Genomic DNA, 17470 nt, shown 5'->3' on the forward strand with positions numbered 1-17470 from the left:
GAGGGGATCGTGAACTATCTTTCGAGTTGGCCGATCTAGTGATCGAGAATGTGGCCAAGTTCTCGTTTCACATATGAGGTTCAGATATGGTACGAAGAGAGAGAAAATGGGTTGCAACCATACTTTTGAGCGAGAAAATGTTTTGGTGACTTAGTCTTTTATAAAACCCCCAGTTCACTTTTAAATGCTGACATAATATTTTATGAAAATTATTTTGGCATGTGTTCACTGGGTACATCAAGTACTCAGCCCTGCATTTCTTTTTAAAAATGTGAAGGTTGAGCGTGACGGGTGCGGTGGGTGTTGAGCAAGACCATTGAAGAAATTTAAGTGTCTAGAATGTGTCATGTCTTCACACGTGGCATATTCCTTCTCTCAAATGCTTCCGCTGAATAGTCGTCCTTCTTTTGAGTTGTTGATTGTTGAGATACTCTGATTTTATTTGAGCTATTCTCATTTGTTTCGAGCTATGGTCGAGTTGTGTTGTTTTCCTCTTTATTCCCCGCTTCTTTAATCCTCCACTAATCGTGATCAACCATGTTTTCTATCTTTAGAAAATGCGGACGTGATAGTTTTTTAAACATTTATTTGCTTAAGGTGGACAGCCTAAGATTCTGGGGATTTGGAAACATATTGGGAAATGCCAACATTTGAAGTTGGAATTTGTGAGCATTTTATTGGGATTGTGGAGGTGATTTTTATAATGAACAAGTCAAATAGACAACTTTATTTTGTTGCTCTTTGTTACGCAAGCCATTTCGTTGATTTCGTCAAGCATTCTTGTAGCCGTTGCATTGGAATTCCTTGAAGTGATTTGCACGGCATGTTAGCTGTTAATTGAGAGATTCATTTGATGCAGTTGGATAATCTGTGGAGGTATAGAAGAATGCTGAAAGTGCAAAAGCTTTGTCAAAATGGTTATGCTCATCAACAACCCGGTGTGTATGTCTATCTAATATCTATACCCCAGAGTTCGATGATGAATTCAATGTTTTTCGTTTGTTTGACATCTCGTTTTCCTTCCATCAGTCTCCCTTGGGATACAGCGTTATCTGGTGATAGAGGCTAATGAGGAGAAAAAAAAAATCAAAGTAATCTAATTAAATCTTTTCACAGTTAGACTTTATTTCTCCAAACCCATCCATAAACGATTTCCCCATATCGTAATCTTCCCTAAAATCTCTCCAACCACCAAATCTATCAATATTTTTGCCTATATATACCCAATCAATCCCTCAAATCAATTCCCAATTCCCATCGGATCAAGTTAAAGAGGGTTGAGAATACAAATTTTGCCAGCCAAACCTTTCACCAACAGCAGGTATACACTTCTACTACCTCCTTCCTATTCCATTCTTGTGCATCTCATGAAATCTGAAATAAATCTCTAATTGGAAAACCAAAACAAAAGCGAATCAAAGAATAGAACTTTAATTTCACCAAATCAACGTAAGAACTTTTCTTGCGGGGTGGTTCGGGTTGGTTTCGGGGCTGCGCGGTGTCGTTTCGGGGCTGTTCGAACAGCGACCAGACCCGTGGCGACTGCAGACGGCGATGGCACCGAGCGACGGCGGTGGACGTGGGTGACGAATCAGAGTCAGCGGCAGCGTCTTCCCAGAGGAATGGCAGAATCAGCAGCGGCTGCTGGATTCTGCAGTGACGACGACAGACCGCGGCGGCGGTGCAAAGGAGAGGCAGCGGCGGAATTAGTAAACGGAGACAGCAGACGTAGAGAGAGAGTTATGAGAATGAAGAAAACAGAGACAAATATGTTTGTGATGGCTGGGAGTTACAGTCCTTACTTTCCTTTTCTTTTAATTGTCTGCAATATGTTGGATGGGGAGTATTATACGATGATGGCTGGGAAAATTTGGGGAAGAAGTGAGGTGAAAAGAGAGAGAGTTTGACCGAGAGTGGTGGAGAATGAGAGTATAAAGTGGGCTACTCTTTGGGCCTCCTTGTGTTATTTTGGGCTTCTTAATTTTTCATTGGAGATATAAGGTGAGGAAATAAGTCTTGGGCCAGATTAATTAAATCCTTGGGCCGATAATTTAATCGTGGGGAATTATTTATTTAATTCTCAGAATAATTCAAAGTACGAAATAAATATAATTGAAAAGGGAAATAGTTGCGATAATTCAGTTAAGCGCTTGTATAATTTTTGGGAATTTATTCTGACATCGTGGTGGAAATACGAGGAGCCAACGAAGGAACTTTGGGCGGCCGCCGAATAATCAAAAACCGAGAAACGAGATAAACATTTTTTAATTAGGGTGCATGCATCTTATTAATTTACTTGATCCATTGTGTTGATTTATGTGTTATTTAAATGCTAAAGGTGATTCCTTGCAAACGAGACGTGATATCAAGGGAAAGAATATAATTTCGGATTAAGAACTTGAGGTGGGCTTTCTTTTTAAATAAGGGCAATGCCCTATGTATATTTTTATGTGAAAATGATATGAATATTTGTCATGCCGTGTTTTGTTTTATTCTATGGAACCTATCTGATGTGGCTTTTGCCATCAATGGATAATCGAATTCGGGTCTGACTAGGGAGTGGGTCCCTACTCAGGTTAGTGTACACCTATGGAGATCGTGAGCCATCTTTTGGGTCGGCCTGTCTAGTGGCTTGGGATGTGGCGACATTCCTTGTCATCAATGGATCAGATATGGTAGACATCTATGGGAAAATGACTGATCAGTCAAATTTTACGATGGAAATGATTTTAGTGTCTTGAGCGATTTCTAAAGTTAAAACCCCAAGGTCACTCAATGGTAGCGTGATAAATACTGTTTATAAAATGTTTTCGGCATGAGTCCACTGGGTGCATCAAGTACTCAGCCCTGCATTTCTTTTAAAAAATGTGCAGGTTGAGCGTGACGGGTGCGGTGGGTGTTGAGCAAGACCGTTGTAGAAACTTAAGTGTTTAGAATGTGTCATGTCTTCAGACGTGGCATTATTCCTTCTCTCAAATGCTTCCGCTGAGTAGTTGTCTTTCTTTTGAGTTCTTATATCGTTGAGATAATATTCATTTTTGAGTTGTTGATTGTTGAGATACTCTGATTTTATTCGAGCTATTCTCATTTGTTTCGAGCTATGGTCGATTTGTGTTGTTTTTCCCTTTCTTCCCCGCTTCTTTAATCCTCCCCTAGTCGCGATCAACCGTGTTTTCCATCATAAGAAAATGCGGGCGTGACAAAGTGGTATCAGAGCAATTTTTCTTTCCGCTCTGGACCCTAGAGTCTTTTTCAGTCTTAGTCTAGACTTGTTTCGCTAGACTAAAATAATAAATAATAATTTTGTATTGAAGGCTCAACATCCCGGTTCGCCGCGCTCAATCAAGAAAGAGGTAATTTATTTTTATGAAAATATTTTTATGAGAAAGTTTTCAAGAAAGGAGATGAGAAGCTATGGTTAGGAAAACAAAGTATGTTTTACAATGTGATAGAAGAGCTATGGTTATGAAAACAAAGTATGTTTTACAATGGGATAGAAGAGCTATGGTTATGAAAACAAAGTATGTTTTACAATGGGATAGAGGAGCTATGGTTATAAAAATATATATATGTGTGTTTTGCGAGAAGATGAAAATCAACGGTGATAAAAAGATGTATGTCTTGCAATGGGATGACTTGTCTTTTATGAAAAAAATGATCAATGGAAAATACTTTGTTTATGAATTGTTCGAAAATTTTTGAGTTTCGAGAAAAATAGTTTTAACTTTTTGTTTGGAAAATTTAACTATGGAAGTGTGATGATATTTATGTTATGAGGTGCAAAGCATGACGAGTTATTCTATGGAGTGTTTTATACGAAGGATGAAAGTTGATGCGAAAATTACGTTTTAGTTTTGAGTCAAAACTTTTACTTTAAAAGTGAGATGTGGAAATATTGAGGAAAGTGTGAAAGTGTAAAGAAAGCTTTTGTGTCAAAATTTTATGAATGTAAATGTGAAGTGCGAAAGTGTTTTGCTATGGGATGTAAAAATGTTGTGTGTTTATCTTGAGGAATGAATAACGTTAATTGTGATAGATGTTGATCTAGGAGAAGATGAAATGAGTTGTGAACTTAGAGTACTTAAAATATAAGCCTAGTTGACCGCGCGAATCGTAGTTTTAAGTTGAAATAATCTATCACTTTTCTGAGTGACAAAAATGAACGAGAATCTGAAAGTTTTGGGTGAACTCCTAATTTGTCAAGGCACGATGAGGCAAGGAGATCGAGAGTGCGAATGGAGGCCGGTGGACCATGAAATTTTTTCTTGGAATTGCGTGAAACTTTGGAGCAAGCTAGGTGCGAACCATTCGAAGGGCGTAAGCAAATTTCGGGACGAAATTTTTGTTAAGATGGGTAGATTGTAACACCCCGAAAAAAGAAGAAAAAAAAATCAAAGTAATCTAATTAAATCTTTTCACAGTTGACTTGATCAAATATATTTCTCCAAACCCATCAATAAACGATTTCCCCATATCTTCATATTCCCTAAAATCTCTCCAACCACCAAATCTATCAATATTTTTGCCTATATATACCCAATCAATCCCTCAAATCAATTCCCATCGGATCAAGTTAAGGAGGGTTGAGAATACAAATTTTGCCAGCCAAACCTTTCACTAACAGCAAGTATACACTTCTTCCACCTCCTTCCTATTCCATTCTTGTGCATCTCATGGAATCTGAAATAATTCTCTAATTGGAAAACCAAAACAAAAGCGAATCAAAGAATCGAACTTTAATTTCACGAAATCAACGTAAGAACTTTTCTTGCGGGGTGGTTCGGGTTGGTTTCGGGGCTGCGCGGTGTCGTTTCGGGGCTGTTCGAACAGCGAGCAGACCCGTGGCCTCAATCAATTAATCTATCTCTCTTTGTACTTTCACCACCTCTTCTTTCAAAAAAGAAGGAAAGGAAAAAACCACACCCGAGTGAGTTATGATAAGAACATTGTGCTATTCGTTGCTGCTAAATGAGCATCGTCTCAGTACTGACTGTACAATTAATCTATCTCTCTTTGTACTTTCACAGTAAGTTTGCTGATATTTATGATGAGGATCATTTCATATCCTCCCTAAAAGATCACATTATGGTGGTTCGTAACCTGCTAGACGAATTGATGGAAAGCTACAATTCTAGCATCAGTGCCATCCCAAGCATTAAAGTCCCAGCTTGGGCGCCTGCTCGTTATTACATGGATGAGGTTTATCCCGTCTTGCAAGAGACAGGGTATGTGGTACTAAATCTTTTGTCTCCTTCGAAAATTGGCATGAAAAACATGGAATATGTTTAATCTTATATATGTAGTTTTGTCATCTCTTGATGTGCTGCATTTGTATTCACCTCATGCTATCTCTTGATACAGGGTCATCCGAATCTCCCCTTTCGCTATCAGATTGTCGACTAGCATTCCACCACACATTCAGCATATAAGCTGTCTAGCAAACTATAAAGCCCTGAGGTTCTCATCAACCATAACGAATCTTGCAAAAACGATTGACAATAGAATGACTGATAAGAGCTCGAGTTATGGAGGGAAGTAGGTTTCAGTTCATCTCCGATTTGAAGAGGTAAACTTTTTTCCACTCGGATTAGCCCATGTAAAATGTCTTAAGCCTGACCACTTCAACTGGCCTTCAAAGTAGGACATGGTGGCTTTCTCTTGCTGTGTGTACGACGAAGGAGAAACAGAGAAATCAGAAATGGAGGCAGCGCGTAAAAGGGGTAGGGGGAAAAAGTTGGCGCTCAAAAATCAGATTTCTGAGGCTGGTCTAAACCGCGTAAATGGAAAATGCCCGATGACGCCAGTGGAGGTTGGTTTTGCTTACAAATTCTGTTTCTGATCTTTTCGTTCTGGCTTGGTGGATGTGTGTGAATATCTTTAGCTTGCCTTGGACAAACGAGTAAAAAACATCGTTACATTTAAATGATACAAGCCTTCACAACCATGTTGTCAGCATAGGTTGGTTTGATGTTGAGAGGCATGGGATTTTCGAAAAACACTCCCATATACTTCCTATGTTCCATGGTAGTTAAGTCATTTCATTTTTTTCATCCATTTTAGAAAAATAATATAAATAGTTAAAGTGGAAAGAAAATAAAGTAAACAACTAGAAAAAAACTACACACCCCCGTCACAAAAATAGACAAAGTTATAAATAACACGGGTTTTATTGCGTAATTGATATAGTAAGAGAGATGGAGGGAAAATATGGTGGTAAGTAGTGTTAATGAATGGTGGGATCCACATTTAGAATGATGTGTACGTTAGTATTGGTTTAGAACTTTTGATTTTTAGGATTAGTCTAATTTGGCGGACGGTCCAAAATAGTAAAACTTGTCTATATATTTTGGACGGTGGGAGTGAAATATTTGACCTCCGAGTTAGGTATAATTTGTTTGTGAATGAGTCAATTAGAAAGAAGATGTAGTAATTTTACAAAATGGAATGAGTTACATGAGGGACTAACAGACTAACAATAGGAAGTGACTAAATTGAACCCTCTATAATCTTGAATTGCTTCTTTTGTGCACTAACCAATTCAGTGGCTCAATTCCAAGTTCTATTACTAATGCTTCTAAACTTATCATGTTGGAAATGTGTGACAACTCCTTTAGTGGCTCCATGCAAGAACTTTACCTTTGGAGAAATAATTTGAGTGGAGCTGAATTTTGTAGTAAAACTTTAGATGAATTTTGTAGCTATAAGCAATCGGTGTTTATTAGACGTTAATGCATATATATCAAAATGTTCATATCAAATATATCTAAATGTGTAGAAATCATGGTATACAATATGCCCGGTCAATGGATTTTGACCAAATAATAAAAATGACGAGACATTTAATTTTGTGAAATTAAATGATATAGCGTCGATCTACATTTTACGTAGATAAATATAGTATATTCACTTTCTCAAATCCGATTTCCGGTGAGTGAGAAATAGTGGATTAAAGTTGGGCATAATTAGCTTTTAATTAAAGCTTGGAGTTTGAGCTTAACGAATAATTAACTAGTGTTAATTATCCCACATTGGAGAAGTGACACATCTTTTAATGAGTTTAAATTAAGTGACTCTATGTTACTTAATAATTATAGTGGACCATGATGGGTGAAAAAGCTCACACGCGCGAACACTCGCGCGCCGCCGCCGCCCGTCCGCCCGAGCCCGTGCTCGTGGTCGCGGTCGGGGGCCTCTGGCCCAATCTTGGACTTGGCAATTGGTCTTTGGGTGGTCTTTGTGCTTGGGCTTGGTGCTTGGCCCAAACTTAATCTTTTTAGACCACCGCTGAGTCAGCAATCCAAGTGGCTTGACACCTCATCAAGCGTGGCACAGTCAGAGCTGCCACGTGAAAAATCCACACGCTCCACACGCGAAAGGCACACTCCTGCCACACGCTTGTAACCGCCGACGGTTACGAATCTGCCATGATAAGCCTTCATGGCTTGGTTGACCCTGCATGGTGGTTTGACCTATAAATAGGCTAGCCATTCCACTGCATTTCACACACTGCAAATCACAAGCATACTTCCTATCTCTGCATAGTTTTCGAAGCTCTGCCCTCTTCCTCTTCCAGTTCACCGGAGCTCGTTCCAACTGCGGTGTTGCAACGAACGAGACATAGCCGTTTTATCCTTAGGGACGACACGCAAAAACCGAGAACACTACCGGGGCGTATCTCATCTTGCGGAAAGAGGCCTTCCTCGACTCGGCTAAGTTTTGTTAGGATCGTCGACTGCAACATTAGTTTGATATTGTCCGCTTTGGGCCAAGCCCGCACGGATTTGTTTTTGGGTCACTCCCAAAAGGCCTCAAACTAATTGGGTTGGACATGAATTATATACACCTTCCAACTTCCCTATTTCATCCGATGTGGGACGGGTTTGTAACCCAACAAACCTCCCCTCAAACCGAGACCACATCGGGAACGCAGTCGACACAAACATGGGTCGTTCCAACCCTGACCCCTGGGTCATCCTGGGCCCGACTCTAACCTGAGTCCTTCAGTGCCCGACCCTAACCGGGGCTCATCCAGGCACAACCCATAGCCACCTGGGCTCTGATACCACTTGTTAGGATCGTCGACTGCAACATTAGTTTGATATTGTCCGCTTTGGGTCAAGCCCGCACGGATTTGTTTTTGGGTCACTCCCAAAAGGCCTCAAACTAATTGGGGTTGGACAGGAATTATATACACCTTCCAACTTCCCTATTTCATCCGATGTGGGACGTGTTTGTAACCCAACAAGTTTATCTTTATAGTTTCGAATTTCCATTGTAATTTTTGTTTCTGTTTTTATTTTCTCTTCTCTCGGGTTGTGTTTCCAGTTAGTGTTTTTCATAGCTATATCTCCAACAATCGCAAGACGAGATAGACACTACAGAAGATCTTAGACTTTCAGAAAACGAATTAAAACTTTCGGAACTTAAACCCTTGCTGGAAATGTCGACCAACGTCAACACCTCCTCTGCCACCACTCTGGCCGCCGCCGCATCCACTGTTCCGGCCACCAACGCTGCCATCACTCTCCTCACTTCATCAACCGGTGCATCTGCCAACGCATCCACCATCTCGATGATACTGACCCCTGACTTCCCAGCCGCGTCATCAACTGTCCCATGGGTTTGGGACAACCCCTTTGGGGCGTCCACTGGTTCCACCTTTGGTGGTTAAGTTGGTTCCACTTTTAGTGGTTCCTTCGGATCCTTTAAAGGATTGAGTGTTGGTGCCTTCGGGCTCAATACTAGTGTTGAATCTTTCGGGATCAACACGAATGTGGGGGGTACCATGCCCAACACGAACTTGGGGGGTTCTATGCCCAACCCAACTGTTGGCTCCTACGGGGCAACGAGATAGGCTCCTTCCATGGGGTCAATCCGGCACCAATGGCACCAAGAGTGATGCCACCCACCGAGAAGCCGCCAAAGTTTGGAGGTTCGGACTTCAAGAGGTTGCACCAAAAGATGTTGTTCTACTTGACAACATTGGGCGTCATGAACTTCCTCACAGAAGACGAGCCACCCCCGCCAAGTGACCAAGAGACGAACATCGAAGTCATGGCCCACTATGATTCATGGCGCAGAGGAGATTACCTTTGTAAAAACTTTATTCTAAATGCTTTAGATGATAGTTTGTACAATGTATACTCAGTTGTAAACACCTCTAGGCAAGTGTAGGAAAACCTAGAGAGAAAGTACCGCAGTGATAATGCGGGAAATAAGAAGTTTGTAATAGCTAAGTTCCTTGACTACAAAATGGTCGATACAAGACCAGTCATGGAACAAGTTCAGGAGTTCCAAGTGATCATCCATGAACTTGCTGCCGAAGAAATGGCGTTGGCCGACAACTTTACAACGTGCACGACCATTGAGAAGCTTCTACCTAGCTGGAGGAACTTCAAAAGCTATCTCAAGCACAAGCGAAAGGAGATGACTTTTGAAGATTTGATCGTGAAGCTGCGCATTGAGGCAGACGTGCGAAAAAATGATCAAAAGGCTAAGGGCTCCTTTGATGCAAAAGCCAACCTGTTGGAGCGGGGCGGTCCCTCCAACAAACGCCCTCGCCCAAATCGTCCAAGTGACAAAGGAAAGGGAAAGCAGCCTACAAAGAAGTTTGAAGGCGACTGCTACAAATGTGGCAAACCGGGCCACTTTGCCAAAGACTGCCGCAGCAAGAAGAAGAAGCCGACAACCCACATCGTTGAGAAGGAGTTCAAAGACTGGGATGAAAATGACCTCATTGCTGTGGTCACTGAAGAGGTTAACCTTGTTGATAACAAGGGTGGCTGGTACATCGACAACAGCGCTACTGCTCATGTCTGCTTAGACAGGAGCAAGTTTACCTCCTACACTGCTGTTGAAGGGAGGAAGATCAACATGGGGAATCAAGCATCGTCCAAAGTCCTCGGCATTGACAACGTGATTCTCATGATGACTGATAAGTCTCATTCTAGGCCTTGGTTACTGGTCAGTATGATGTGCAAAATTGATTATATTTGCAAAAACAGTTGCTCAAAGTGTGCAGGTTGAGTTTTTTAGCCAGTAGGGAAGCTTCGGAATGATTCAAGTGAAAAGGGCGTCAGAAAGATTTCATACTGACCAGTATACATGCTAAAATGGCTCGAGATGGAGAAGAAGGATAGCTGGGAAGATCAACCGCTAGCAAGGGGCAAAAGGGGCATTTTCACGCAGAGAGTCTACCCTAAAAATCAAGGGAGGCCTCCCTATAAAAGGAAGCCATTTGGAGAGAGAATCATCATCAATTAGTTAGTTAACTCCTACACTTAGTTAGCAATCTTTCTTCGGTAGATCACTCCTTCAGCATTATCCTTCGTGTTTCTCGTTCCTCGCCACTGCCATGGTCACTTGAAGATCATCAGAAGTTCCCGGAGTTCCAGACGTTCTCGTTCCAGTTAGCAAGATCGTAGTTAGAAGTTCCATCGCCCGGCGTGGGAAAACACTTTTTATTTCGCTTTCGTAGTTTAAATTGATTGTTTTCCTTTACGCTGGATCTTTGTTACTTTTGAATTTCGCTGCTTTGAAGTACTTTGTTTGAAGATCCGAACATGTTTTATGCTGTGAAATTGTTTTGTGTTAAGTTTACTTCGCTATTTTCTTTTCTTTCTGCCTAGTTAGCTTAGATCTAGTATTTCTGGTTGTTTTGAGTATCGAATCGTGAGTTTCCAGTTTCATAGTTTATCTTTTCGAAGCTAGCATAGTCTGTTTACTGTTTTATTGCATAGAGGTTTGTTTAATGCAAGGTGCTGTTATGTGTTTCCTATCTTCTTTCATGTTGATCAGTAGGCGGAGTTTCAGTTTCGGTGTTTGATTTTAGATTTGGAATCTTTGGTTGTAGATCTGAGTTATGAATTGTTAATCTGTGTTTTAATGGTGCTGAATCTGTTTTTTTTATCTGATCCGAGTTTGTGTTTGTTGAAGAAGATGATGTCCAAATCAAATGTTGGGGACCACTTTGCTTTTTAAATGTTTCTTTTTGCTTTTTGTCCTTCGCCTTTAATTGTACCCTGAAGACCTGTCAGCCTAGTCACCAACACTACCACTGCCTTCTGATATTCCGTTTAGCCCAAAATAGAAACCCAATATTTTTCGAATATTTTTTGTTTCACCATGTCCACGTACACCGTTGCATATCAGAATCCTCTCACACCTTCTAGCCAGTAGGATACCACCTTCAATTTCTTGCCTAGGTAGAGACTCAACCCAAGCGTGGTAGCTAACCAAACCCTCCAGAATATCACCACAATTCCCAAAATGCATTCATCTCTGTGGGATTCGACCCTTACATCCACTATACTAGTCAGTAGAAATGGGTTGAGGAATTATTGATACCAGGTTCAGGTTTAGCTGGGGACTGTTTTATCCTGATCAGTAGGATACACCTTTGCTTTAACGACACCTACGCGAACCTGCTCTTTCAAATGGTGCCGTTGCCGGGGATGAATGGCTTAGTTTACTGCTATTGTGCGTGATACTAGGGAAACTTTTGAGCGCGAAGAAGGAGTACGACAATTCAAGAGATGGTTACAGTAGAGAAAGAGTTGTGAGTGCCTTGTCTACTGACCAGGAGCTTAAGATAGAACAGAAGATGGATTTGAAGATGGACGAATTGAAGAAGACACTCCTAAGCGCAATCGAGAAGAATGCACCACTAACTTCCCCAGCTGGGAACTACAAGGGTGCAGAACAGGGAAACCAAGGACCGGGCTATGATCAGCCTAATGACTTCATGAATATGGAGCAAGTCAACGCTGCTGGGTATTACCATTCTAGTGGGCATTGGATCCAGGGGAGACAACGGGACTCACCCTGGAGGGATCATCCGAACTTCCGATGGGGAGATGGAGGTCAAAATCAAAACCAAGGTCAGGGTCAGAACCAATACAACTCCCACCCGAACCTGAATTTCAACCGTGGCCCAGAAAATCCCAACAACCAGTTCATTTGGTCAGGAAGGAACCCCCAGCCCCACAGTCAACAACCTCAAAACCAACACCCACAAAACCAAAACCAAAACCCTGTTTATGTACCACCCCATCAGAGAAACTTCCAAAATTACCAGAGTCAACCTAACCAAGGACCACAACCTCAACAGAACCCGAGCCAGTTCCAAAACCAAAACCTGAACCAATATCACCAAGACCAGTACAACCCTCCTGGTCAGTATAACCAATACCCACCTAACCCGAACCAGCAAAACTTCCAGAATTACCAACACCAATGACCAAGTCAATTCCAATACCCTAACAGGTCGAGGAGGTCCATGGAGGACATGATGGGAGAATTGCTCGCGTCGCAGTAAGGCATCAAGGGTGAGTTACAGTCCCATAGCGAAGTAGTTCAAGGGATGCAGAATGCCCAGAAGGAGCATAAGGCTAACATGGATATGATGAATAAGCAATTGGCCCAACTGGCCAGTTCGATGGGTGAAATGAAAGGAAACTCAGGAAAACTCCCCTCTACAGTCCATGTACCTGAAAAGGCAAACGTAAGCAAGGTCTCACTGCGGTCTGGGACTACCTATGTGGGACCCCAGCCAAAGAAGTTCAGTGGAGAGCCAAGTGGAGCGACGTTATTCAGAGATGTTATCTCGGAAGAGGAGCTAAGCAGACCTTTACCCCAGATGCAGGACCCATTTTTCTTGGGGGAACCCGAGAACATACTGCCCAGGAAGGAACCCCCTCAAGAGACAGAACCCATAACTGAGGCTCTAATTCACAATGAGCCCAAGCAAGACTCCGTAAAGGCTGTTGAAGAACCGTTAGACGAGGCGAATGGAAAGAAACCATTCCCTTACCATTTTGTAACTAAGAGAAAGAAGGAAAACCCAGTGGATTACTTGTCTATTTTCGGGTAGCTGGTTGTTACCATACTATTTCTCCAGGCCGTGAAGCTACCCCCACTTGGGAAATTTATTAAGGAGTTCATAGCCGGGAAGGCCCAGGAGGACGGAAAGATCATGGTAGAAGGGATCGCATCCGCAATTGTGCAGGAGAAGCTACCGCCCAAGAGGGTCGATCCAGGTATGTTCACTTTGCCTATAACTATATGAGATGTGAGAGTCGAGCATGCAATGTGTGATCTTGGAGCTTCGATAAATGTCATGCCTTTGTCAATCTATTAACCGATTGAAGGGAGTTAGATTGTCGAGTACTAGAGTGTTGATCCAACTGGCTGATCGATCATGCATAAGTCCTGAGGGTGTCCTAGAGAATGTGTTGGTTAGGGTGCATGATTTCACTTACCCTGCTGACTTTTATGTGATCAAGATGAGTGAGGCTGAGGCTAGGGAATCTAGTGGCATATTGTTAGGAAGGCCATTTTTGAGGACGACCAAGACAATAGTAGACATGGCTGAGGGAACGATTTGCATTGATTTTCATGGGGAGAAGTTCACTTTTGATATCAATGAGGCCATGAAAAAGCCTATCGATTCTGAGAATTTATGCTATGTTGATGTGATTGACCCCTTAGTCCAAGATTTTCTTGAGACCGAACTACTGCAGGAGAAACTCCAAGCTTTAGATGCCTATGAGAAAGCTGACGTAGAAGCCGCTGCATGGTGTGATCTGATCAGTAGCCAAGGGTTGACTGATGAAGAAATAGAGGAAGCAATTAAGGACTTCTGCCAGAAATCGAAATTTATTGGGGCTACAGGGGCCAAGCTACCAGTCAGTATAGAGGAATCTTCAGAGGAAAAATTTGAGAAAGAAAGAGAGGCTGAAGAAAACCCTCTACCCGAAGACACACTTCCACCCCAAGTTGAGCTGAAGAAATTGCCATCGAATTTGAAGTATGCCTTCCTCGGAGAGGGGAACTCATATCCGGTGATCATCAGCAGCAGCCTTACAAGGGAACAGGAGGCAGGGCTACTGACTGTGTTGAGTAAGAACAAGAAGGTAATTGGATGGAGCCTTACAGATTTAGTGGGGATAAGCCCCGACGTCTGCATGCACCACATTAGGCTGGAAGAGGGAGCAAAGGCACATCGAGATGCCCAAAGAAAGGTAAACCCCAACATGCGAGAAGAAATATTGAAGGAGATCTTGAAATTGTTGTCGCTAGGGATTATCTATTCAGTACCGGACAGCGAGTGGGTCAGCCCGATCCACATGGTTCCAAAGAAGTCGGGAATCCAAGTCGTTCAAAATGAGAGGAATGAGCTGATCCCAACAAGGCTAGTCACGGGTTGGCGAATGTGCATCGATTACCGAAAGCTAAACAATGCAACGAGGAAGGACCATTTCCCTTTACCTTCATCGACCAAATGTTGGAGAGACTAGCTGGTAAGAAGTACTTTTGCTTTTTGGATGGATACAGCGGATACTTCCAAATTTACGTGGATCCTGAAGACCAGGATAAGACCACTTTCACTTGCCCATTCGGAACATATGCATATAGATGCATGCCTTTCGGATTATGCAACGCTCCGGGTACGTTTCAAAGATGTATGATGAGCATATTCTTCGATCTAATTGAGGACTGTATAGAATTATTTATGGATGACTTCACGGTCTACGGAGACTCTTTCGATTCTTGCCTTCATCATTTGGACATAGTTCTAGAAAGCCGTCAAACAAAAAATCTGGTTTTGAATTTTGAGAAGTGTCATTTTATGGTCACCGAAGGGATTGTCCTAGACACGTGGTTTTAGAGAGATGAATCCAGGTGGATTGAGCCAAGGTGGATGTTATATCCAAATTATCGTTCCCTACTGATCAGAAGGGGATAAGGGGTTTTCTAGGGCATGCCGGGGTTTATCGAAGATTTATCAAGGATTTCTCCAAGATCGCCCAACCCCTTACCCGACTTCTTCAGAATGAAGTGGAGTTCGTCTTTGATGAGCAATGCAAGGCCGCTTTCAACCTTCTAAAGGAAAAGTTGATATCCGCACCTATCATACGTGCTCCTGACTGGGACTACCATTTTGAAGTGATGTACGACGCCAGCGATTATGCAGTGGGAGCCGTACTGGGTCAGAAGATCGATGGGAAGAGGTACGTAATTTTTTACGCATCTAAGACACTGAATCAAGCCCAGCGGAATTACGATACCACTGAAAAGGAGATGCTGGCAGTAGTGTATTCTTTTGAAAAGTTCCGGTCGTATTTGTTGGGATCCAAGGTCATCGTATACACTGACCATGCAGCGATTAAGTATCTGATTGCCAAGAAGGAATCCAAACCCCGCTTGATCCGATGGGTCCTTTTGCTACAAGAATTTGATTGGGCAGTGGAAGATAAGATAGGAGTCGAGAACAAGGTGGCGGACCATTTAAGTAGAATAGTGCAAGATGAAAATAGTGAAGAAGTGCACGACAAGTTCCAAGAAGAGCATTTATGTGAAGTAATTTTTGAGGACATGAAGATTGACTGGGAAGGAGTGATGAAGCTTACTGGACAGTATGATGCAGGAAAAGGAAAGGAGAAGGTAGGGCAAGAACCATGGTATGCAGACTTAGCCAACTACCTAGTGACTAGAGAGCTTCCAGAAGTGCCGAGTATTACCAAAGCCCAAAGAATGAAGATCAAGAGTGGGATCCGATCAAGTGATCAGGAGGTGCGTTCCTGACTGGGAGCAAAGAGACGTTCTAATCCATTGCCACTCGTTAGCATGTGGAGGACATTTCGGATCCAAGAAGACGGCAAGGAAGATTCTGGATAGCGGCTTTTATTGGCCAACCCTCAACAAGGATGCGTACGAGTTCTGCAGAAGTTGCGAGCGATGTCAACTGACCGGTGGGATATCTGCGAGAGATGAGATGCCCCAAGTTCCGGTAATTGTATGTGAGTTGTTCGACATCTGGGGAATGGACTTCATGGGTCCGTTTCCTTCGTCCTATGGCAATCTGTATATCCTAGTCGCGGTGGATTACGTCTCCAAATGGGTAGAGGCCAAGGCGACAAGCACGTGTGAGGCAAAAGAGGTGGCCAAGTTTCTAAAGAGTCACATTTTTAGCCGGTTCGGAGTGCCAAGGGCGATCATATCGGTATCAAGGTACACATTTCTGTAATCGCACAGTTGAGGCCTTAAAGAAAAAATACGGTGTGCACCACAGGCTTTCGAGCCCGTACCATCCGCAAGCTAACGGTCAAGCGGAGATTTCTAACCGCGAGATAAAGAAGATTTTGGAGAAGACTGTCAATCCTTCTAGGAAGGATTGGAGTGTGAGGTTAGAGGATGCTCTCTGGGCATATCAGACAGCTTACAAGACCCCCATAGGGATGTCCCCGTACCGGGTTGTTTTTGGAAAGATGTGCCATTTACCGGTTGGAATTGAACACCGGGCATACTGGGCAGTACAACAAGTGAATATGGATGCTACAGCCTGTGAAGAGGAAAGGAAGCTACAGTTGCAGGAGCTTGAGGAACTTAGATTGGAGTCGTTTGACTCAACCATATGGTACAAGGAGCGAACCAAACTATGGCACGATAGGAATCTGAGGACCAAGGACCTCCATGTAGGCCAGAAAGTACTACTCTTCCAGTCAATATTGAAGCTCATGCCTGGGAAACTCAAATCGAAATGGACAGGGCCCTATGTCATCACCTCACTCCGTTCAAATGGAGTAGTAGAAATTTCAGGGAGTCTTCCTAATTCTGAACCTTTTATTGTGAATGGGCATAGGCTCAAGGTATTTAGAGACAACAGTGATGTGGCTGTAGTGGATGAAATTCTACTACAACCACGTACCTTGGCCGCATACTGACCAGTAGGATAGGAATTTGGAATTCACTGGGCCAATTCTTTTGAAAGTCTACACTTACTGGCCAAGTAGAATTCTAAATTACCTAAGAGAAATGTACATATTGTAAATATATGGTGGTTAATTAATTTAAACCTTTACATGTTAATTTTTAGAAAACCCAAAAAATATTTTCGGGCCTTAAATATCACTTTGAAGTACGCATTGCCCACGAAATTGCTTATCTAGTACAATTTCAAGTTTTATTTAAGTGCCCATTTGAATTATTTTCCTTATTAGGTAAGTATAGGGGGAATTATGGTGAGGACGAAAATTTGAATTAAGGCTGTGTGCAGCTTTTGCAGGGTGGGAGCGGCTAGAAGGGGCGCGTGAGCAGAGAAATGAGACACTCCAGCCAATCAGGAGCCGGCATTCTCAACCGTCTCTCTTTTGAACGACGCGACCGGACACCTCCCATAGCCGGTTACAACTACCTACAACTGCACACTCTCTCCCAAATAACCATACCGTCTCACCCATTCTTCCTCACAAACCCTCATTTACATTTTCTCCCCCAGAATTTCTTTCCCATCTCCATCGGTTCCGAACCCTACTTTCCACCACTAAACCGCCATTTTTTCGACTATGGGTAAGAAGGCCTTCGCAAGAAAAATCAAACCCCGCCAGGAAGAAGTCCCAGCAACACAGCAGCCGCCAAACCCATAACCATCGGTGCCGGCTCCGCAAGCCTGAACGATGATTTCTTTAAA

At 42.6% G+C, this 17470-nt stretch overlaps 1 pseudogene; it reads left to right on the plus strand.

The window, feature by feature from the left end:
• Positions 1–606: 606 nt before the first annotated feature.
• Positions 607–17169, plus strand: LOC121780892 (annotated as a pseudogene).
• Positions 17170–17470: the final 301 nt, after the last annotated feature.

Source organism: Salvia splendens, chromosome 20 (genome assembly GCF_004379255.2).
Source record: "Salvia splendens isolate huo1 chromosome 20, SspV2, whole genome shotgun sequence".
In the NCBI taxonomy this organism is placed as follows: domain Eukaryota; kingdom Viridiplantae; phylum Streptophyta; class Magnoliopsida; order Lamiales; family Lamiaceae; genus Salvia; species Salvia splendens.